Raw genomic sequence first — 23,587 nt, 5'->3', positions numbered from 1 at the left:
TGGGGACTGGCTGGGCATCGGTCAGCAGGTGGTGAGCAATTGTACTGTGCATCACTGGTATTAGGTATTATTATTATTATATTATTTTTATTATTATCATTTTTTATTAAACTGTTTTTATCTCAACCCATGAGTTTTCTCACTTGTGCGCTTCCAATTCTCTCCCCCATCCCACCGGTGGGGTGGGGGGGAGTGAGCGAGCGGCTGCGTGGTGTTCAGTTGCCGACTGAGGTTAAACCACGACAATACCTAAAGTTTAGATGGCTGAATTTAAAGCAGGCAAAACACACCTAATGTGTTTAACTTAGCTGAGCTTCTTCACTTTCCCATGTCAGAAGCTGTGTCATTGTGGACAGGAGGAAAGGTATACACAAAGCCCAGTTGCCCTCCCCTTAGCTTTGATGACTGCAAGAACTGTTCTGCTTCCAGTAACATGGAGGAAGTATTTGCAGGATAGCATCAGCATTACCTGTTAATGTAAAACCAGTTGACAATTATGTCCTCATCCTGTTGATTGGTGGGGAAGTCAGAGCGTCCAACACTTTCATCACTTTAGAACAAATTTGCATGATGTGACAATAATTGAGAGGTCTTAAGAAGCATGAGGTAAATGAGAATATTAATATTGTCTGAATAGGTAATTAATAAAATAATCTAGATGAGATGAACAACTGAAAGTTTAAAAGCAAAGAGCATGCACAATGCAGAAGTGTGTTTTTTTCTTCTCACTGCTTTAATCTGCATGTCATTCATTTCAAATTAATAAAGTATTTGAGGCTTTAGAGTGTTTGTACAGGCTTGTTTGTTTTTTTGTTTTTTATTAGGTCACCAATTTCAGATGGAATTTGAAGAAAGTGTAGTTGTTTTAGTGTGATTCAGTGTGATTTCAACTGGGTGGCAGTTTAATAATCAGTAATTTACACTATGTACTAACGTACAGTACGAAATGTCACTGTAATAGCAGGCCAAATTTCATTTACTTTTCCTGCATGACCAGTATTATGGATGTCATTAAGGTTACCATCAGTTATTTGGCAGTCAGAGTTATTTATATCGTCCATTTTTTCTCCTGTCCTTTCTTTGTTCACAAAACCTTTTTTCTTGTCCTAAATCATCTTTTATTGCCTAATTTGTTCATCAGGTCCACAGTGCACTAAAAACCTAAAAAGGAAACCTAATCCAACTACTGTGCAAGTTTTCCAAACAAAATGAAATACATTGTCTGACTTAGGCATAGTCAGACTTGGGTACAGACAGCTCCATAATTTTGCAACTAGACAGATGTTATCAACAGAATTGTTAAAAAATGAGAATGTTGACAAGGGAGGAATCTTCGGTACTAACCAAATTTAAAGACTGTTAGCTGTCTAATCAGAGAAGTTAGGTGTAAGGAATGGCTCTAGATTTGAACCAGAGGCATGATCTAGATTATCACATGATGCTGTTTAAAGAAGAGACTACCTGCAATTTTCTGAACTCTGCAAAAAACATTTTTATTGTCTGGTCAGAAAGCCAAACAAATGAAATCATAGAATCACAGAATCATATAAGTTGGAAGGGACATCCAGAGGTCATCTTGCCCAATCTTGCTCAGAGCAGGGCCAACTCAGAGCTGGCTGGTCAGGTGCATGTCCAGTCAGGTCTGAATATCTCCAAGGATGTCGATTCCAAAATCTCTTGGAAATTGTGTTTGAGTGTTGGACCACCCTAATGGTTTGTTTTTTTTTTAATTTTGAAACTGAATTTCCTGTATTACTTGTGTCTGTCATCTCTTGTCCTTGATTCCGCACCTCCAAGAAGGGTCTGACTTCCACCTTCTTTACACCTTCCCATTGGGTAGGGGGAGACAGCAGTGAAGTCTCCCCATAACTTTCTCATTCCCAGGCTGAACAACTCAAGTTGTCTCAACCTCTCTTCCCTGTGTTGTATGCTCTAGGCCCCTGACCAGCTTGGTGGCCTTCTGCTGAACTCTCTCTCCATTATGTCCATGTCTTTCTCATACTGGGAAGCCCAGCACTGGACACAGTACCCCAGGTGTGGTCTCTGATGTGGTCTCACCAGTTCTGAGTAGAGGGGAAGGATGATCTCCCTCAACCTGTGACTATGCTCCTCCTAATGCTGCCCAGTATACGGTTGATGATCTTTGCAGCCAGGACATACAGCTGAAGCACTTTCTGAAAAAACAAACAAAATTTTGCACGCACACACACCACACACACCCCCAAACCAGAAGCTAGCACTTTGTCAGCCTCTGGCAGTAATGAATATAGCTTAAACTATTTTATATCTTTCAATCTTGTTTTCTGATAAGCAGTGGGGTATCTTCCAACTGCTAATGCTATCCAAAATCTCACTATTGACTTCAGTGGGAGCTAAACATAAATACATGTAGGTCTACGCTTGATAACATTCAGCAGAGAAAGGAAAATTCTGGATAAAATGTAATAGTATGAGTTGTGGGCACAAATATCACAGTGAAATGTGGCCACACCCCAGGTAGAAAAGAAAACATAATTTTGATTGGTGAAATATGGGTTTAAAATGTACAATGAATAAGTCAAAAATGAAGCAAAAATGGACTTCAAAAAATTGAGGATTTTAAATGAATAAATGCATTTGTATATTTGTTGCTACTTTCATTTCATATCATCACTTCATAAGGTCCTAGTCTGGAATATCTAACAAAAGTATTTTTTAAAAATAAGCTTTGTTTTATGAAATAGAAATAGATATGCAGAAGCAGCAGAGAGATCTGACCCTATTTAAGAACATCTTTCTACTGGAAATATCTTTGAAAGAAAATCTGATAATTGCTAGGAGGTATATTTCATTTTACAGAACCTCACCATTCTGAAATTTTTATCATTATAAAGTTTCCCTGAAATCAGTGATGCAAACACCTAATTACAGCAGGATGACCATGAGAAGATAAATATCTATTTCATAGTTTCTCCTTAGATCCGTATGTATTTTGATGAATCACAGAGTCCTTGTTTAGACAGCAAAGAAAGATTGTTACCATATGCCAGCTAACTAGTATTTTTCAAAATATAGTGTGAATGCTAATATTTGCAATACTGGTCAAATAAAAGCCAAGGTTTTAAAAGAGGCAATTTATTTTAAAGACCCTATTTAAAATAATGACTTAAATATCTAATTTAGATTCCAACGGGGAAATAATTCATTGTTCTGAGGTAGTTGCCAAACATCCCCACATCATCACTGCAGGGAGAAAGGTGCTTCTGAAGATCCACAGCTCACTTGAATTGAATAATGCTCTTCTCACTTGTCTGCCCTCTTTCTGTCTCCCCGCACCACACACAGTTCAAAAGAAAGAGTGGAGAATGGCGTAATCGAGGTTGTTGCATGTTTTATGTCAAGGAGTCTGGTACCTGTGTCACCTGTTCCTTGGGGAAATGCTGTAATTGCTAGATTCTTGTGCAATTTATTGTGCACGGACACTTCCAATAATGTCACTATTTATTAATGCTGGGAACACCATTTGTACTTCAGAATTTTTTTAGGAGAACCTAAGTTCGTTTTAATGCTGATGGCAACGAAGCTGTAGCCAGCAGGTAAATGATCATTGTCATCTCAGAACAAGTGTTTCTGAAAATTTGTGAGCTTCAGTTTATACACGCACAGAATTTGAGGCTTGGAAGTGATGTTCTTAATAGATTAAGGAATCTCTCATGGTTATTCAGCAATAAAGATTAAAAGAGTTAGAGTTTTTGCAGTCAAGTTGTCGGTGGAATTTTGTTTCCTGCTCCTTAATTATGGTAGTATTTAGGTGGACTGAATCTGTTTTAATGAATTTTACATTTAATAATACTTAAAGTTCAGATTTGTTAAGACTTTTATACTGTTAAATTCTACTGATCTCAGGTTAGGTTAACACACTGTATCTATTCTTATTTGCACCTTAAATTCTACTCTAGCCTATATATTAACTGGTAGTCTCTGTTAGCTCTTGAGACTCATAGTCCTGTTGAGGTTTTCAGTAACTCATTTTCATGTACTCTCAACACTGTAACTTCTTTCACAGTGACTCAAATCTCCTTGTTGTTAAAAAGAAGAAAGAGGAGGAAACAGGAAAAAAAGTGAATTTAATGGAAATTGAGATATATAGAGTATTATTATTTCAGTCTGTGATATCACTCCATATTATGAAACATGGTGAATATTAAAAAAAATGTTAAAAATAAAATACAGTCTAGTTATTCTTTAACTGAAAAGAGATCAAACTATTCAATCCTCACTTTTTATATACACACATTGCAAGTGTTTATGACTGTGTTAATGTGTGGGACTATGTGTGTTTATATATATATATATGTATTTATGTACATTTGCATGCATGAGAGATGCCAAGTTGAATTTCCTTGGTGAACAAAAGCTAATTCTGCTGATGAATAAAGGGAGGAACAGGAGGAATATTTTCATAAGGTGGAGAACATGGGAAGATTGCTATTGAGGTCTGAAAATCATAACATAAAGGGGTTAATTTTTCACTAGAAAAGCAGAGGGGAACATAATATTAGCCTTTAAAGGCATAAACTGTGTTAATTTAGCTTCTAAAAGGAATTTTTCAGAATATATAGGAGACAGTATACAGAAGTGCATCAGCGTTTTCTTTGTATACTACAGTAATAGTAATAATGGCATTAAAAGCTCCACTCTCTCAGTGCATCAGGTTTTAAATCTCACAGGGGCAGAGATATCAAGCTGACAACATAAGTGGGGGGAAAAAAAAAGGTTAAAAAAAAGAAGTTACCAAAACATGTTATGTATCTAAAAGAGGAAAAATACAAGGCTGATTTCATAATGCTGTGGCACAGAGAAGGCCATCTTAGAATTTATTCCCTCCTTCAGTATTGTCTTGGAATGGTATTTTATTTATAAACCTTTCATCTGTGTATGTGTTATTTTTTGTTGGTAAGTCTCTCTCTCTCATTGCCTCTCTCAGACTTACTTTGTTGCTGTATCTGATTTCACACAGAAGTAACAGAGCATCTGGGATACAGGGAGAGAAACACCAAGCTCCTTGGACAGCGGGATGCCTACCTTTAAGAAATATGACATTTACTATATGACTGTGTGACTGACAAAGTAATGTGTCACTCAGTGAATCCTTGACACTTGACACGTATAAAATTGCTGTTATGTAACACAGACTTGTATGTTTTATTCTGATGAAATATTTCACACTAAAAGAAACAATTTTTTATCAAGCAATTCACACTCCTTCAAAGATATGTAATAATTTTCAGAAGGCAGCATCTATTTATGATTTGGCTGTACTAGGCTTCTTTTACATCACTCACATAAACCCAACTCCCAGACTTAATTTGTTTTTAAACTACTGACAGGTAGTGTTGGAGAAATACCTCAATTTCAACAGAAAACTGGAAGATCACTGAAAATGTATTTGCTTACCTCTGGTCCATGTTCTTTAGGATGAGGTCAGGGTTTTAGCCACACAGGCATCTTTCTTAAGTCTATGTCAATATCATCATCAATATCATCTCACTTTTCACACAAAAAATGTCAAAAGCTAGGGTAAACAGAAGCAATCCATCTACTGACTTTATGTAAGCTGAAACACACATCACCTTCTAGAAATAGGAATTTGTTTCAAAAACTTTATGATGTCAGGCTGTAACCATAATATTTATTGACAATTTTTAGTCAACAAAAAATCCTCTTTCCGGAAAGAATTAACATATTCTTAGCTTTAATCACACGCTTCTGTTCCATCATACCTGACGTACATTTCTATGCATTTTTTCCCTGTCAATGGATTTATGTTTATTATTAGAACCAATATTTTATCTTGGATTACAACAATGGCTTTTCATTCATCATGTGTTGTTTTGTGTTAAAAATGTAAAAGTGTACTCATACTAAGGCCATGCTGCCAATCTTCACATAATTCCCAAAGTGCAACCTAGATGATAGTAGAACAGAAATTGAGCTGCAAGGTTGGTTAGTTTTATATGCTATTTAGTTTCTCCACCCTGTTGTGTTTCAACATCAAAACCAGGTCAAGTTTTAGGCACCATTTGGGAATTACATTTGAGCTACTACTTTTTTACGTTTCTCATTCCATCAGTAAACTTAACTACTTAAAAAAGGAAAAATGTAGAATTCTGAAGATCAGTGACCAACAGACCACGTGTTCCAGTTTTGTTTTTTTACTAATCACGCATGGAGATGAGAAGAATGCAACATATGCCAGTATTACTCAATCTATTCAGAAAGAAAAAGAAAAAAAAAAGAATAATTCATTATTAAATAAACGCCTTTGTTGATCCTTCACTCATTAGGGCAATTTCCTTAGTGCTGTCCAATATTCAGATTAAGAAAAACAATTTTAGAATGCATGTTTTATTATTGATGAAAAAGGTAAGATAATTGTGATATTGATTTCCAGGGCTATAAGCATGTTATGCCTCAAGAACCTTGACTAGAAGTCCACTGCTTTTCACTTTTTCAGGTTCTCTGATACCACACTTTATAAATTTATACTAAGCTATGGACGATAAAAGCAATTTCAACTGGTGTTTGTAAGCCTATTTAAGTACTCCTAAAGTAACGCTACTGCCTGCCAGGAAGAACTTAAAATATTTAAAAATAATTTTAAGCTCATCTTTGGCTCCTAGGAGATTATTCATTAAGCCATATACTATCCATTGCAGTTTAAGGTTGTCTGCAAGGTAAAAAATACACTGGTCTTATGTTAATCATTTGAAAATATATCAGTGAAATTATGCAATATTTAATAGTGCAAATTGTATTATTAGTGGTTTTTATTCAACTTAACAGTCCTTGCACCAATTAAAGGTAGATGAACCACTTTGTGGCTAGTATGAATAGTCCTATAAATTATAAACAGGATAAAATCATTATGGAGCCTGTAAACTATTAGAAAAGAAGAAAAATGTTTTTCATTGAAAAAAACTCTCTGTTTATCTTGTTCAAATTTCTGGTTTTCTTCTCTTTATTTACATTTCCTCTGGCATAGCTCCAATATATTGAGTGGACTCAGGCACTTAAATACAGAATTAGGTTCTAGAAAATCTCTGTGAAAATGAGCAGCCTTTGTTTGACTTTGAAGTCCTCCGGGATCAAGACTTATGCTTCTGTGCCTGTACAGAACTTCCGTGATTTGAATATTTCAAATCCTTTTCCTCTTTTAAATTATACTGAGCTCCAGTAATCCAACATTCAGTTGATCTCCCAGTATACACACACACCGAGTAAGAATTATGACTAATCATAGTTATAGACTCTTGCTTTTAAAACAGCTGCTGGTGATTCTTGCTCTTTTTATGAAATAGCTTCATGGACTGAATATTCACTTATAGAATGAGAAACCTGTAAGAGTCCAAATTTGCATGACATTATTCCATAATCATCAGCCTGTGAACTTTTCTGGGATTATGTCACTCTTCATTTCTGTTGTAGCTATGAAACATGCAGGAAGAAATTCAAAATACCTCATGCCAAAAAAGACTACAGAGAAAAGGACCTGTCTCTGTAATGCAGGAATTAAGCCTACAAGCAGCAAAAAGCAGGTCCTGACTTTCACTCACTGCTTCCAGGACACTTAATAAATATTGATTTATTTTTTATGCCTATAATCAGTATAGCGCAGAACATAATATATTTCCTTATATATTTCTATAGATTCCACTGTGCCAACATCTCCAGCTCCACATCTACTAGGTCTGTTCAGCATATTACTAGGTATTTTCTGTATCCTCCTAAAGAGAGAGCTATAGTGTTCTCCAGTAGAAATGTATTTCTTGACTGTACCAGATACATAGGAACACAGCCAGAAAAGGCCATTGGATACATCCGATGCCTCAGTTCATGTGGAAAAGGACTAGCTCACGCTCTGTCTGAGGAATAATTTTAGCACAGGCATGCAGCTGATATCATGGGACCATCCAGAAACAAGTACTTACTAGCAAGAATGTTTATTTTCTTAATCATAAACAGGGCTGGTCATGAGACAAAATCTAGGTGTCCAACTCCGTCAAAAGAGAAACATTTCTGATTTTGTGTATAACTGCAGTTTCACACTCCTAGGCCTTGGATTCATCCTGACAATTTGAAAAGCTGATAGTTACACTGTTCCCTCCGTAGCTAATGGGAAAGGACAAACATTTCCAGAAAGCAGTTGTACCCATATGAGATTATCCTAGGTAAGGAATATTAAAATCAGATTGAGGTACCTAGTTTAGGTGGCTATTTTGAAAGAGTATTCGGGTTCAGAATTTTGAATTCAGATAAACTAAACCATTTGCATGGATAATTACAGATTTCCCCTGTTATTTATACTTTTAACTAAATCATTGAGTCATATATTCTCTGAGTTTTAGGTAGTTCCATCTGGCAGAACAGTTAGTGAGCATTATTTTATTTTATTTTATTTTATTTTATTGCTTTAGTTTTCAAGTGTCAGACATTTTACTCTTGGATCTTGATTTTCAGAAGTGCACCACTTGCATAACCTCTCCTGAAACTCTGCCTTTAGGACTAAATTGCTGATTTGGGTTCCTATTAAGATCTTAAATCAATAATTATTAAGACATTAGATCAGTAATTATAGATCATTTATTTAGATGTAAGCATAGCTGTTCCCCTTAACTGTGAAGTTTAAAGTCCAGGCTAGATGTGCCTGACTGGATGATCATTGCTTAAACAAAACAACTGTATGATTCTGAGGCTCAGAATGCTGATAGCACCTTTTACAACTAGGATGATTTAATTAAGGTAGATAAGTACAGGTTTGAGTCCAAGAATTTCAAAGGTAAGTTTTTTGGTTGATTCCACTGTTGCCTATTCTGAGAGGCTTCAACAAAGTGTATTTGGAGGGGGTTGTTTGCTTTTTTGAAGCCACAAATATTGGAAGGCTGTAAACAACACTCACCTGATAAAAATCTTGATCCTAGAAATTCAGTTATTCTAGTAATACAGATTATTTCAGTAGTACTGAGTTCTAAAAGTCCATGGAATCCTTATGCTGGACATGTTTCAAATCCAAGAAAAGACATGCAAAGATCTTGTGTACGCTTACATTGTTAAATCTGTTAGATCAAGACAGAAGCTGAAAGCATTTGGGTACCTAAGTGACCAGAAGAAGATTAAACCTAAAGTTCGAGTTAATTGCAAGCAAGTTAACTGTAAACTTTAGAACCCAATTTATTACCTTTATTCAGTCATTAGCTCTTTTTTTTAGGCTGAAGAGAAGATGCAAAGAGTTGTGGAAATTTGTTGGGCTCAAAAGTCCTCAAAGTTCTATACTCTTACAAATGATTTCTAATAGAGTTGCTGAAAAAATATTAGTATTTAATGAATATTAAATTAAAAATTTATTATAATACATTTTCCCATGGAAAATCCCCTTAGAACTTTATTTAACTAAATAGTATCTGAAGAAAAACAAAACAAAAGAAAACAAAACAAAACCAAAACCAAACCTAACTCTACAAAGCCAAATTTTAGAGATGCTAATGGGAAGTTTGATGTCAATTCCAAAGAGCTAGCAATTTCTCCATAATACAATACTGACTTCCCATTTAATTAAAATTTAATGTCAAGTTGCTGCATTTTTCACTGAATTTGGCATGCTGACATAGAACTGACAACATAAGCAATGAATGTACTTTATATAGAAAAACTGAAACCTCCTTAGCGTGTGCTATTGTATACTGAAATGGAATTGTTTCAGACACTCAGACTGCAGGGAAGCTGAACCATTTGGCTCATCCTATATCTGCTCCAGCATTATTCTGTGCTTTCTGCTCAAATTCTTACTGTGAGTCAAATGTTTGCTGTGTGAGGTCCAAGCACAAACATTTTCTCTTCAGGACACTTCAGCTGCTGATCCAGCGCAGAGGAGTTCTCTTCCCTTACAGGCATACTGATCACAGAGAAGATCCAAGCACAAACATTTTCTCTTCAGGACACTTCAGCTGCTGATCCAGCACAGAGGAGTTGTTCTCTTCCCTTACAGGCATACTGATCCCAGAGAAGAGCTGAGAGGGGAGCTGGTCCACGTTAAAGAGCTCATTTGAGCACATGCACCAAACACAAACAAAACCAGAAACCTGCTCATGCTTCCTCCACAGCAAGGCCCTTCCCATTGCAGTCTGATCTGGTGGGCAGGTTTGGTGATGGTGGGCAGTGCTGAAGCCAAAGCAGAGGCCTGCAGCACCTATCAATCATAAATGTGTAAATCAGGATATAACTACTATTAGTTTGCCTTGAAACAAAGCATAGGCATACTAAAATAGTATAGATAACAATAGCATTTAGGTGCTTTATAACACCATGATGGCAGGACCAAGCATAATGTATAAGCATTTTACATGAGTATGTAAGCAATGTGACCACCAAAGAGGCGAAGAAAGATGTTTGTAGTTACATGTAGCAGACACTCAAGTAACAAAAAGCCACCAGACGGATAAACACAAGGGACTGCAGACAGGCAGGAGGTCCTGCCGACTACACAGGAAGGATGACTGGTGAAACCAAAAAGAAGATAGGCAGTTTCAGGAGCAGATGAGAGCTGTCCTTTCTGGGACGCAAGGCAATAGAATAATATTTTTTAAAAAAATAAAGAAGTGAGGAAAACCAAAGAAAGAAGATAATCCCACTTAGGCTCTAACTTCCTTTGTCAAAGAGCTCTCAAGCCTGATCATCACGGCCTCTGTGACTAAGAGCCACAGGGACTGAAGCCAGCTCCATGGGATTACATCTGCACAGCTAGTTTAGAATGTGATTGTTAAAGACTAACAGTTTTGTATATGTATCAACGATGATTAATGACACATGAGAATTAACTATTAGCACAAAGTATGTTGTTAATGAAGGAATTCAGCAAGACTTTATTTAGAAGTTTAAAACTGTCCTGATTTGCCATTTTCATAACCATTCCCATCACAGTGCTCTCTGATTCTCTGATATAGTTATAGATATATATATACACATTCAATCACAAAAATGGAATAATTATAATATCAATTTGTTAATTATGAAGTATAGTTATCTGTCTTTGTTTGCTATAATCTATAACTGTTTTGAGAAGCTCCTGCATTTCAAACATGTCAAATAAATAGTTTACAAGCAGCAAAAATTCCACTTCAGTTCTTCATTCCCTCCAAAAAAAGGAAAATACATCAAGAAGAAGAAGAAGAAGAAGACAAAAGAAAAAACAGAGATACAACTGAATGGGAAAGCATGTATCATTTTAAGCATGCTTTGATACCTCCTCTTTTTCCGCTTCATCAGTCATAGAATCATAGAATAGTTTGGGTTGGAAGGGACCTTTAAAGGTTACCTAGTCCAACCTCCCCTGTAATCGGCAGGGGCATCTTCCACTAGAGCAGGTTGCTCAGAGCCCCGTCCAGCCTGACCTTGAATGTTTCCAGGGATGGGACTGGGATGGGGCATTCTTCCTCCGGACTATCTCAGCTCCCAATTGAAACCAATACTACTTTATTTAAAACTGCTATATTAAAAACTGTTGCATTTATAGCTGCTGTATTTAAGCTTATCACATTTTATACACTTGAAAGTCCTTGTCATTTCCATCTCACTGACTCTAAAAAAGCAAAAATTTCTTTAATTCCACTGATGGATATCAGGAAACAGCACTGTATGTAGATCAAACACCTGCAGACAAACACTAGCTATTAGAGCTGCAACCAATTAATTTGACTGGTGTTTCCTTTCCATCCCCTATACTTTCTTGGTAGTCAATAGTTTTCTCTTGTATCTCCCAAGATTTATTCATTATCTTGTCAGAGATTTGTGCTATACCAACTCTGAATAACGTAGATTCCAAAAATAATGTCTGATAAATACTTATCAGTCTTCCCTACTGTAACGTCTGGTCCCTGTAGTGTAAGGGATTCATATTACATTAGGGATTTATACTGATTTCCAAAATGATAATCTGGTATTTGTCAGTAGTCACAGAAAATCAAAATTAAAGGTGCTACAACTTGGGTTCCAAGGAAAGGCAGGAATATTTGTTCTTATATTGGTGTTTTGCCTGAAAGTGGAAGAGTGAATTTATCAAAAGCTATGTCCTGGCCAAGCACAGAGACATAATTGAGAAGGAGTGTTTAGAGAATATAATCTGCCACTTTCCTTCTGGTTGCTGTAAAGGTAAAGCAAGGTGCTAGTCATAAATAAGATGCTAACATCTAACAACCTTTTTACAGAGTCCCATGTGAGTTTGTGAAAGATCTGCCCTAAAGTTTTCCCTGACAATTACCATTCAGCTATAAAAAATAATTTTAGGTGGCAGCCTTCCGACTGCCAAAGGCTATCAGAGGAGCATGAGCTGGATCCAGATTTCCGTGCCAGTTCAGAATTACCTCACCACTAGCGCCTAGCTGTAAACCTGTAGTGGAACTGGCTGCTTGCCTGTTTGCAGTCCCAATGAGGAATGTGTGTTCATAAATCCAAATACTAGCTCTCACAGCTTGCTGGCATTAGCACCTTCACCCTGCTTTCAGGCAGAAATTTCACAGTCATGCTGAGTTCTTCTGAAAGAAAATCCTGTATTTCTGAATTTCTACATACTTGCTTGTTGGACAGTTAAGCTTATCTCCTTGATGATGAGTCCAATTGTGAAGGTCCAGCAATTTCTTAAATATTGCTTCCAAATTGACTGAATTACCAAAAGAAGTCATGGCTGAAGAAATACCATTTTTAAATGAATAGTTATCATGGAATTTGGGAAAATGCTGTTTCATAGATGTGAAATGAGAGGACTATTGAACCAGACCTTTAAACAGTCTATGCTAACCTCCCCTTATAATTAATGGGGAGAGACAGACACCTTTAGGTCATGAATCACCTCAGCCTACAGTAGATGTCTAAAATAACTCTGATGACTTGCGTCCTTAAATTTTCTATTTCTTTTCACTGACTTTAAATGGATGTGGCTACAGTCTTCTACACTGCAAGTGCGATGAATCCCACGAGTGCAGCTACAAGTCTTTTGTAGGATTCTGCTGAGTGGCCACCTGATCCTTCCAACAGCAGATTTTAGCCAGCCTCTGGAAGCTGGATACTGGAGATTGCTAGAAGACCATCACAATCCCAGTTCATTTATGCAAATCAGCCAATGGGAATTTTAGAGCTTGAGGTACTCTATGCTAATTTATAAGCCCATCAGAACATTTATTCATCTCTTAATTTGCACTTTTTGTGACCATTAGCTTTATTTAATTGGATTCACTGTGAAAAAAAACATAAACTAATCCTATTGTTGCCTACTAAACAGTGTTATTATTGGGAGATCACTTTACGCTTTATTTAGTGCTCTCAAAAAACATTCTGCTAATAAACTTCTGGTATGACTTGGTATCAAAAACTGTTCAAGTACCTGAATATAAATAGTCCTCTCCCTTCATTTTATTTAATGTTCTATTCTGACAGCTTCATTCAAGTATTACATCTTTAGTATTTTCTGGGTAATTGTCCATACTCAAGGCAGAGACACCAAAATCTTCCTTTTTGTTAAAAAGTGGGTTTACCTGCACAAAGGCAACTTTGGCAAGGTATTTCATATAGTCAGTCAATACTTAAAACAAAAGAATGGTATGAAATTTTACAGATCTCTTCTTTTAAATGCAAAATAAATGGCATTTCATAATGATGATTAGCCCCAGGAAAATACATGCAAGAGCATACTATTATTCTCTATCCCTTTAAATCTTTAAACCAGCTACAGAAGAAACTTATTTTGAAAAGTTACATGGATGCAAATTGAATTCTGGTCCACTGATTTACTGTATGTCTGTAGGGCTCAGAATGATTTTTGAAGCCAAAGAGGTAGTTTTGAACAGTAATTTCTTTTAATATATTGAGTATTTTAACAGATAACATGTTATTTTATCCATCTGACACTGCAATAACTGCTTACACAGCAAACACAGATAATAAACAGGAAATGGGACTTTTTAGGGTATTAACATGAGGGTAAAAAAGGTAGGAAAAGTAATAATTTAAATCAAATATCAGCAGCGCCTGCAATAGTATTCCTTATGAGAATAACCACCTCTGTCTCACTTTTTTCTTTGGCTTGCAGTTACCTACCTGCAACAGCTGTGAGTGATGACAGTACCAAGGCTGCTGCTTTCCTTTTTAACTTGTTGATACTTCCTATGCAGTCTGTAGGGGTCTATTGAAATGTGGAATGAGGTCTCAGATCACCTCACAGGGCGAATAAGAAAACATAGATGCATTTAAACAAGTGTTGGGTATGATTCTGCATGCATGCTGTGAAGTCCTTTGTGTGTCTCTTAGACTCAGGTCCCAGAAAAACATTCTCTGCTTAGGAATCTAAGGAGTCATCAGTGCAAAAGAGCTTTTCTTCTGTTTCTCTTAGGCTTTTCTTGTGTGGACACATATTCATTCTCTTCTCCTTTTTTTTTGCCTGCTGAAGTTCCAGGCTATCCAAAAAATGACCACTTCCCCTTAAACCTGTCAGAAAAGTTAGCAAACTTTGCTAAATCTGTCAGCGAAGCACATCCTCATCCTGACAGAGAACCTCTCTCTCAAGGGAATCGCTTCTTTGTCAGCTTTAGTCTGTGGTGCACCTGTAGGAATGGTATATAAAAATGCCTGTGAAGATACCTCAGTGGCACAAAGTTTGTTTATTTTTCTCACAGAAACTTCAGTCTTGGAATATAATTATAGGATTTTTTTTTCCTGAAGTTACAATATTTTTAATGTGCATTCCCACCTCTGTAAAAGCAGTTTATTTGTGCTGCATTTTTTCCACTGCTGTCTGATGCATTGTTTGAATTACTGTCTCTGCAGCAAGGAAGCATATTTCCTTATGCTTTTGCTACAGAGACAGAAGAGAAAAGGAGGTTACTAAAGCCTCACAGTTAATATTATTGGGCTTTGATCGTTAATATAGAAAAAAAAGTATGACTGTACCTCATTTCATTCTCTAATAAAAACATCCTGAACTATGGGAGGTTCCAAGCTTGTTTTCCGCCTGACCACCAAATCTTTGTCAATCCATGTCTTCTGATTTCCTCCTATATTTATATGTTATAATATATAATATATATATCTTATATATTCTGATATATACCTAAGTATTCAGTACATACACAATATAAAAACCATGTTGAGATTTATTAACCTCTCAAATTAGAGATTGAGATGGGGCTCAATTACCATCTACTTTTGCTACTCTTTATTTACCTTTGACATCCTTAACTTAAAGGAGGATGAACAATAGTTGTTAAAGACATCTTCTTAGCAAAAGCACAAGTGACCATACCCTTACATACGTTTTCTTTCTCTATTATTATCAACTTTATCCCTCCACATTGCTTATACATAGTGCTTTTCCACATTAATATTAACAACACTCTTTGGATTATTTCTATGTATAATTAAGTACAAAATCAATTAGCCTGGACATTTTTATTAAATGCTTGTAAAGTATTACAAAAGTAATTTCTTTACAAAGTTATGTTCTGATTACATTGTGGCCATGAAAGCAAAACATTTTAACTTAAAATTTTTATTCATATTATCTTAATATTTATTTTAATTTTCCCCTTAAACGAAGAAAATAATAACCTTTCTCAGTAATAAGGGTAGATGCTAGATATAGTCATATAATTCAGCTAATTTTACAAGGTGTTCATAAATAACTCAGGTCTATGTTTTCTCTGCTTCTTTTCTTGGATTTTTTTTTTTTTTTAAAAAAAAAAGCTCTTCCTCATTAAAAAAAAGCTCTTCCTCACTTCCACAATGGCCAGTAAAAGAAGATGCTTTCAGCTATGTGTAAAAGAGGGTTTGGTTTTTTTTATCTACTGCCAATGCATTTTCTAGGCTAACAGTTTTCTCTTTCACACAATAACAAATTCTTTGCCTGTCCAATACATTTGAGAGAATATCTTAAACCTCTAGAACAATGAAGACATGTTTTAGACATGCTTCCTGGACACATTTCACGTTATACAAAAAGTAATATCTGCACAAGAATAAAAGAAAGTAAGAGAAAAAGAAAGGCTACTGAACTCAACTGAATAAACTTATGCAAATTTTCTAGCATTATTCTAATGGCACCAAAGAAACTAGAAGCCTTCTTAAATGAGCTGTCCTTTGTGCAAGGCTTTAACACTAGGATTCATCTTCCCTGAAGTTAATCATCTGAAGATAACTGTTTAGTCTAGCCTATGGTGTGGAAATTTGGAGGAAAAAGGAAAAAGAATGAATGGTCTATGAATGCTTCCAACACCCTTTCTGATTTTTTTTTGTTTTTTTTCTTACATAGGACTAATGTATTATTGTTTTTGGGGAATGGTCATGGTCTTGGTCAGGCTAAGAAATGTGTGACAGGTATAGAATTAAGCAACTGATGTTACATCATTTTATTTGATGTATAGACATAGACATAGCTTCAAGCAGTGGTTAAATGGATAGTGGGAACATATGCTAATGTCCTTTTAGTATCTTCCCATTCCAATAAGCCCATCTGGATTCCATATTTAAGAACAGCTTTTAAAACAATTGCAAGTTTTAAAACTGAATGTAATAACAGTGGAAACCTCATGATTTTGAGAGGTGGAAGAGAAAGGAAGAAACAGGTTGCCTACTTTTAATGTAAGCTGAAGAAAGTCTGACTTGTTTTCCTGCATAGTTGCTGAGTTACCAGGATAAAACTGTCACATTGCCTTCATGCCATTTTGGAAGAACGGAAAGCTGCATGGATAGGAAGGAAGTAAAGAAATCAAAGGGGTTAGGAGCAAGAGAAAGAGAACAATTTATGGAACTGGATTTCTCTTTTTTATTTTAAATTAAAATAAATAGGTTTAAGTCTGAAAATGAGCATGAATTCTATTCCACATGAAAGTCCTCCCCTTTTCTTCCTCTTTCTGAGTTAAATGAGAATAAATGCCCAGGATTTTTTTGTCTGTTTGAACAAATTATGGAAATGTGAAAAATACCATGTCCAGAACATGAGGTGCAGAAGGAATAAATATAATTTTCCAATTTAATAAGAGTAAAAAAAAAAAAAAAAAAAAAAACAAACAAAAACCCACTCAATTTTAAGGCAATATGTTTCTAGGAGTAATTTGTTTATAAAACTGTGATCTTAATGTAACACATTGCCTATGGCCAACACTTGGACTAAAGCAGTCATAAGGAAAGATATATGAGCATGGGAAGGGGCTTTTGTTGGAATTGTGTTGAAAATAAGGTCAGTAACTGAGGAAAATAGATGCATTTCACATCGGAATTCTCCTCCCATCCTCTACTTTAAGGAAAACTGTGTTGTTCAGATTTTGGGCATTTGTTTTCCTTCTGGTATTTTTATCTAAAAATCAAAACTATATCGTTAGTGCATGAGTAAAGCAAAAAGAACTCTGCTTACTCTTGCGATATACTAGAAACTAACCCTGAAATCTGTAAAGTTTCCAAAATGAACAGCCTTAATGGAACTGCAGGCTGGGTATCTGTACAACTACTAACACTGAAAGTCTCAGACACGTGGCCAAGGTGTGGGGATGAGAATATGAAAATTCAGGGATGCATTGGTTTTCAATGACTGTAGAGTGAGTTATACATCAGCTCAGAGAACTGAAAAGGCTCAAACCCTAATATAAAATATTATTTTGCATACAAGCAAACATAGCAAAATCTTAATAGTAAACTGGTTACACTTCTTCCTTTGTACTAGTGAAACCCAGGAAATTCCTGAACAATCAGAAGTAATTCCTACAGTCAGGCACAGGTTTTTCTATAAGTATTCTAAAGAAAACCTGTAAGTTGTACATAACTTAAGTGTCCTTATTATGGAAGTTTAAAATTAATTAAGCTTTGTAAATGATATCATCCTCAATATATATGAAGAAGGAACAAGGAATGGAGGTATCCATGTCTCCTCTGCCAAGATGCTGTTAATAGACCCTCCTCACAGCTACACCGCAGATGATACCAAGGAGATTAGAGCGGAGAAAAAGAGATATGTAGACATAAAAGCACATGGCCTATGCCTATCCTGTGAGATTAGAAAATGCCTGAGAAAGTTTTCTTGCCCTGATGTTAGAGTAGCGTATCCCTGTATGTGCTATTAAACTTGCCCAGCATCCAAAACAGACTATTTTTAAAGTTAGTATGAGAAATAATCCCTGGCCAGTGCTATTTCCCTCCCTATTGTGTCTGGAAAGTGCTTGGGAGAAGACTGATTGTCCCAATGCAATTCCATGCCAGGGACAGGTAAAATACTCCTGTTCCATAAACAAGCAGTATAAACAAGAGTATGCCAGTGTCCCGCAATAACCCCATCACTGTTTAGTTTAGTAGTATAGACACAATGAAAGATGGTGAAATTAATGGAAAAGCTAAAGCTAACGTAGCCACTCAGAAAAATCTCTGCTTGCTAACAACTGCTGCCATGTTGAACCAGATAATCCCAGTCTCTTTCCGTAGTAGCTGACTGAAGCCAGTCTATATTTCCAAAAATTAAAAAGGCCTATTTAGTCAAAGTCATTCCCAAGGCTTAGGACCTATTTCAGTGCCTGTGGAAATTGATGAGGCTGGGTTGATTGAGTAGGAACAGCATCCTCATTTCTTTTTAAGCTTTTTTCTTTCTTTTTCTTTCTAGAAAAACTTCTAAGATCATCAGAGATTATCCTTTATATTTTTTTTATCTTTCCTCAGTTGCCAGGAATAAAGTGACTACCTGCTTCCTCATCATCATCTTCAGTAGTCTGCTTAATGCCCAGAAACATCTTTATATTCTCCCTATCCACAGCTTGGAGAATGAGCGTATGAGTCTGCTAAAAGCAATAATTTAAAGGCAAAGGTTTGATGTTTAAGGACTTACCATATCATTGGATAGATATTTAGTGGAAACAGAAATTATTCATTTGTACCCAGAAAACTAACCCTTAGCTAGATTGTCTTTGACCTCTTGTGGCATTGTTCCCATCTCCTGCGGATGTCCTGGCAACAAAGTCCTTCTGATATTTCTTTGTAGATTGTTGGCTGATCATGCAGGAATTGAAATGGTGATGCCAGGCATATTCTTTGCATGTTCTAATGAGTTTTGGTCTCTTCCCCAGGGCCAGCTGGCTGAGCAAGCTTTAGATAATGTACAGGAGCAAAAGCCAAAAAATGCTCAGATTAATAAAATAACTGCAGATCAAACCAGATATATCTTAAGGGTTTATAGGGCTTCAAAAGGCTGTAAAGATAATTTCCACCTAGTGAATACGAAGAACAAAAATGCTGCTAGGGAACTTATATCATATAAATACTGCATAGCTTTCCCTCCTTTCTCAGTAACATTTCATGCAAATAAAATTAAAAGACTTTCTCAGTTGGCCTAGAAGAGCTCTGGCTAGGTGTGAAGCAGAGCTGCAGTTTACTCTCAGATCCTTCATCCTGAGCCAAGAGTTGTGGCTGCAGTATGATAACCAATAGACTGAATGAAAAGACTGTATTTGATTACATTTGGTAGTAACAGGTGTGGGAAGGATGTAAGAAAGACATAAGAATTTTTCCAAAGGGCATTGGATGCTGAAAGAGGACATATCTTACTCTTTTCAAATATAAAGCCTTGTTTCTGTTGTTGAGTGTAAACAAATTTCATTAGCTTCACATATAAAAATTGCCGTCAAAGGTACTGGTACAAAGTCAGCCCATTTTTAACAGCTCTGAGGGACTATCTGACCCACTGAAAGGCTAAAACCAAGCATGAAGATTTGTGTGCTACACTAGAGTGAGATGTAGTACTGAAGGGTTTATACTGAGAGTATTTTCACCTAGACAGTCATTAAGAGCTACCTCTGGCTAGGCACAAATCTATCTAACAGCATAAAGATATGTCACCTTTCTTTACTATGGTAAACACAGACATGTTTTGCCTAGCCCTTGAAGGTATCTAAGAAACAAAGAGTATCTTAGAGCACCAGCATATGTCCATAGAAATAGAACAAACAATAATAAAAGTTACTGACGTTTCAAATGCCATAAAATTTTCCACCCCAAGCTGTGGGCTGCCTGCTGTCCCTACCCTTCACTGAAAATGATCCCTTTTTACAGTAAGTAAAGCATGTAGACGTGAAGCTCTAGTCTACTACTGGCAAAACATAAAATCATGAAAACTGAGAGCTTCTCATACTCTTTGCCTTGTTGGGTTACACACCCTTTTTTCCATTCTAACACGCCAGCCTGTCATTTGACTTTCTTAGGACAATGATGGGTCTTTGACTCAGCCTAAATGGACTGCCTAAAGGTACATACCAGGAACCCACAAAGTTGGTGGATAGTTCAGCCTGCATGGACTTCTCCTGACTGCTTGGAAAATGTGTGGGGAAATGCAGCTGATCTGGAACAGCTACCTCCAAAAACTATACACAGCGCTCCAGTACCGCAGTTAACTTTTCTCTTAGGATGGCTGTTACATCAGTTTCTTTTTTCGAATACAAAACTCAGTATGCCAGTAAAATGCGTTTTTTTATAAGTATACAATAATATACAAACATATAATGATGTCAATACCACGGTTAAATGTATGAGTACTGTCAGGGTGTAGTGCAGGCTGGCTGCTCCCTGTGGGCTGGGAGCTGCAGCGGGTCCTTGGGCCAGCAGGGCAGGTGCTCCCAGCAAAGGGGCAGGGCAGACACAGGGAGGCAGCTGCAGGCAGCTCCAAGCCCAGAGTACGGGGCACATTTGTGGTGAGAAGTCAAGTCCACATGTCAGAGTGCAGATCAATGAAGTGCGTGGGTAGACATAGACGTGACTGCAACACAGATGAATTGAAGCTCAGGCAAGGGCTGAGGGTGATAGTCTCTGCTTAGAAGCAGCTCCTAAGGAAAATAAGGGTAAGCCTTTGCTGAGGCTCTGTCATCACAACAACCCTACACAAGGTCACCAGCTATACTATGTGTAAATCGGTTTGACCCCAAGCAGTCATGCTCCAGGGATTGCAGGAATGTGCTCAGAGCCCTTACACCAACCTCCTAAGATGTGTCATCACACTGTACAAAGGTCTGGATTCAAAGGGACACTTGTTACAAAATGTCCTGCTTTTACATGGAGCATTCATGTAGTCTGCTGGTTTCCAGGCCAGGCTGGGTATCTCTGGGGACTGCTGTAGAGCCTGAGGGCACACTGGGGACATCAAACCACCACTAAAAAGCATTGGAGACTAAGTTGGGGGTCAAGCCACCACTGAGAGGCCCAGGAAGATGGAAGGAAGAAGTCAATAAGGAGACCAAGGCTTGGCTAGGACATTAGCTGAGAGTATCAGGGGCCAGGCTAGAGAAGGCCATTGGGGGAATCAAGGAGGCTGAGAAAAGAGTGCCAGAGCTGACCAAACAATAATCTTCTCAGGAACTTTCTGACTTTGGATGGGGTAGTGTCTCCCATGATCAGCTGGCATTCAGGTTAGGCGTAGCACTAGGGCTAGCACTAAGGCTACATTAGGGTAGTAGTGAGAGAAGCAGGAAGACTGCAGCTACACTTCAACTGTGAATGAAATGAAGTAGATCAATGAAACTGGAGATTTCCAAAATATGATCCTTTTTATAAATTTTCATCTCCTTGTGCCATGGGGTCTCCTGTGATTAGCTAGGTTCAGGGAAAGGAGTACAATTAGAGTTTGCCTAAGGGATGAGGAAAGGAGAAAGACCACTGCTACATTTGTGCTACTAATGAAATGAGGATGCCAGAAGCAATTGTGGGATCATCACATGCTCTTCTCATGAACCTGTCATCCTTGGATGGAGTGATGCATCGTGAATATCCAGGGTCTGGGTTAGAGCTAACACTATGGTAAGGAACAGAGTTATACTTGCTTAATACTGAAAGAAGGAGGAAGTCCTCTTATTTAGACTGTACCATCTTAACTTAGATAAAATAATAATGTGGGAGACAGTGTCAAAAGCTTTGTGAAAGACAAAGTGAATGATTTCCAGTCCTCCTTCCTCATCCACAAATCCAGCCATTTTATCAGAGAAGGCAATCAGATTAGTCAGGCATGATTTATCCTCTGTAAATCCATGATGACTGTTCCTAATCACCTTCTTTCATGTACCCAGAAATGTATTGCCAGAGGACTCAGTCCATGATTGCCCCAGCAACTGAAGGGAAGCTGTAGTTCCCTGGGTTGACCTGGTGGACTTCCTTAAGAATGAGTGTATTATTTGAATTTCTCCAGTTGTCAGGAACTGTCCCCAATCTCTAGGATCTTTAAAAGATGGCTTTTCAAGGATATTGGCCAACTCTCAGTGCCCTTGGGTGCAGCCCATTAGGATGCATACAATGCTGTGGGTTAATGTCCCTCAAGTAATCCCTGATTTAATCCCCATCCATTGTTGGTAGTTCTTCTCCCCCTTGCAGCTCTCCACTGAGAGAAACAACCCTGCAGACACCAAAGTCAGAGAAGAAGGAAGGGGGAGGAGGTGCTCCAGGCACTGGAGCAGGTATTTCCCTGCAGCCTGTGGAGAGACCACAGTGGTGCAGGCGGGTATTTCATCAAGGAACAGTGGCCTGTGGAAAGACTACTCTGGATCAAATTGTCCTGACAGGAACTGTGGTGCATGGAGGATCCATGCTTGAGCAGTTTTTTCCTGAGGGTTTCAGCTCATGGAGATGACCTACACTGGAGCAGGTGAAAAATGTGAGAAAGAAGGAGCGGCAAAGAGGAACTGTTATGGACTAACCATAATCCTCATCCCCCATTCCCTCTGCATTTCTCAGAGGCAGGGAGGTAGAAGAGCCTGGAGTGAAGGAGTGAAGCTGAGCATGGGAAGAAGGTGGAAGGGGGAGATGTTGTCTTAATTTGCTCCTCATTATTCAAAACTATTTTAATGAAAAAAAAAGAAATTAATTTCCCCAAGTTGAGTCTCTTTTGCCTGTGACACTAATTAGTAAGTCATCTCCCTGTCTGTATCTTGACCAAAAAGCTTCTTCATCTTATTCCCTGCCCCCCATCCTATTGAGGAGGGGGAGTGAGAAAGTGGCTTGGTGAGCATCTGGCAGCCAGTCGAGGTCATAGTATCAGAATCATTGAATCATGGAATGGTTTGGGTTGGAAGGGACCTTTAAAGATCATCCAGTTCCAAACCCCCTGCCATGGGCAGGGACATCTTTCATCTGATCAGATTGCTCAAAGCCCTGTCCAGCCTGGCTTTGAATACTTCTAATGATGGGGCATTCACAACTTCTCTGGACAACTTGTTCCAGTGTCTCACCACCCTCATCATAAAAAATTTCTTCCTTATGTCCACTCTAAACCGATCCTCTTTCAGTTTAAAACCATTGCCCCTTGTCCTGTCACTACAGGCCTTTGTAAAAAGTCTCTCTCTGTCTTTCTTATAAGACCCCTTTTAAGTATTGAAATGCTGCAAGAAGTTGCCCCTGGAGCCTTCTCTTCCCCAGGCTGAACACCCCCAACTTTCTCAACCTTTCTTCATAGGAGAGGTGTTCCAGCCCTCTGATAATTTTCGTGGCCCTTCTCTGAACCCGCTCCAAGAGGTCCAGGCCCTTCTTGTGCTGGGGGCTCCAGAGTCAGATGCAG

The sequence above is a fragment of the Aptenodytes forsteri genome, unplaced genomic scaffold, assembly GCF_000699145.1.
Source record: "Aptenodytes forsteri isolate BGI_AS27 unplaced genomic scaffold, ASM69914v1 Scaffold32, whole genome shotgun sequence".
Lineage (NCBI taxonomy): Eukaryota > Metazoa > Chordata > Aves > Sphenisciformes > Spheniscidae > Aptenodytes > Aptenodytes forsteri.
This window is presented reverse-complemented; position numbering follows the sequence as displayed.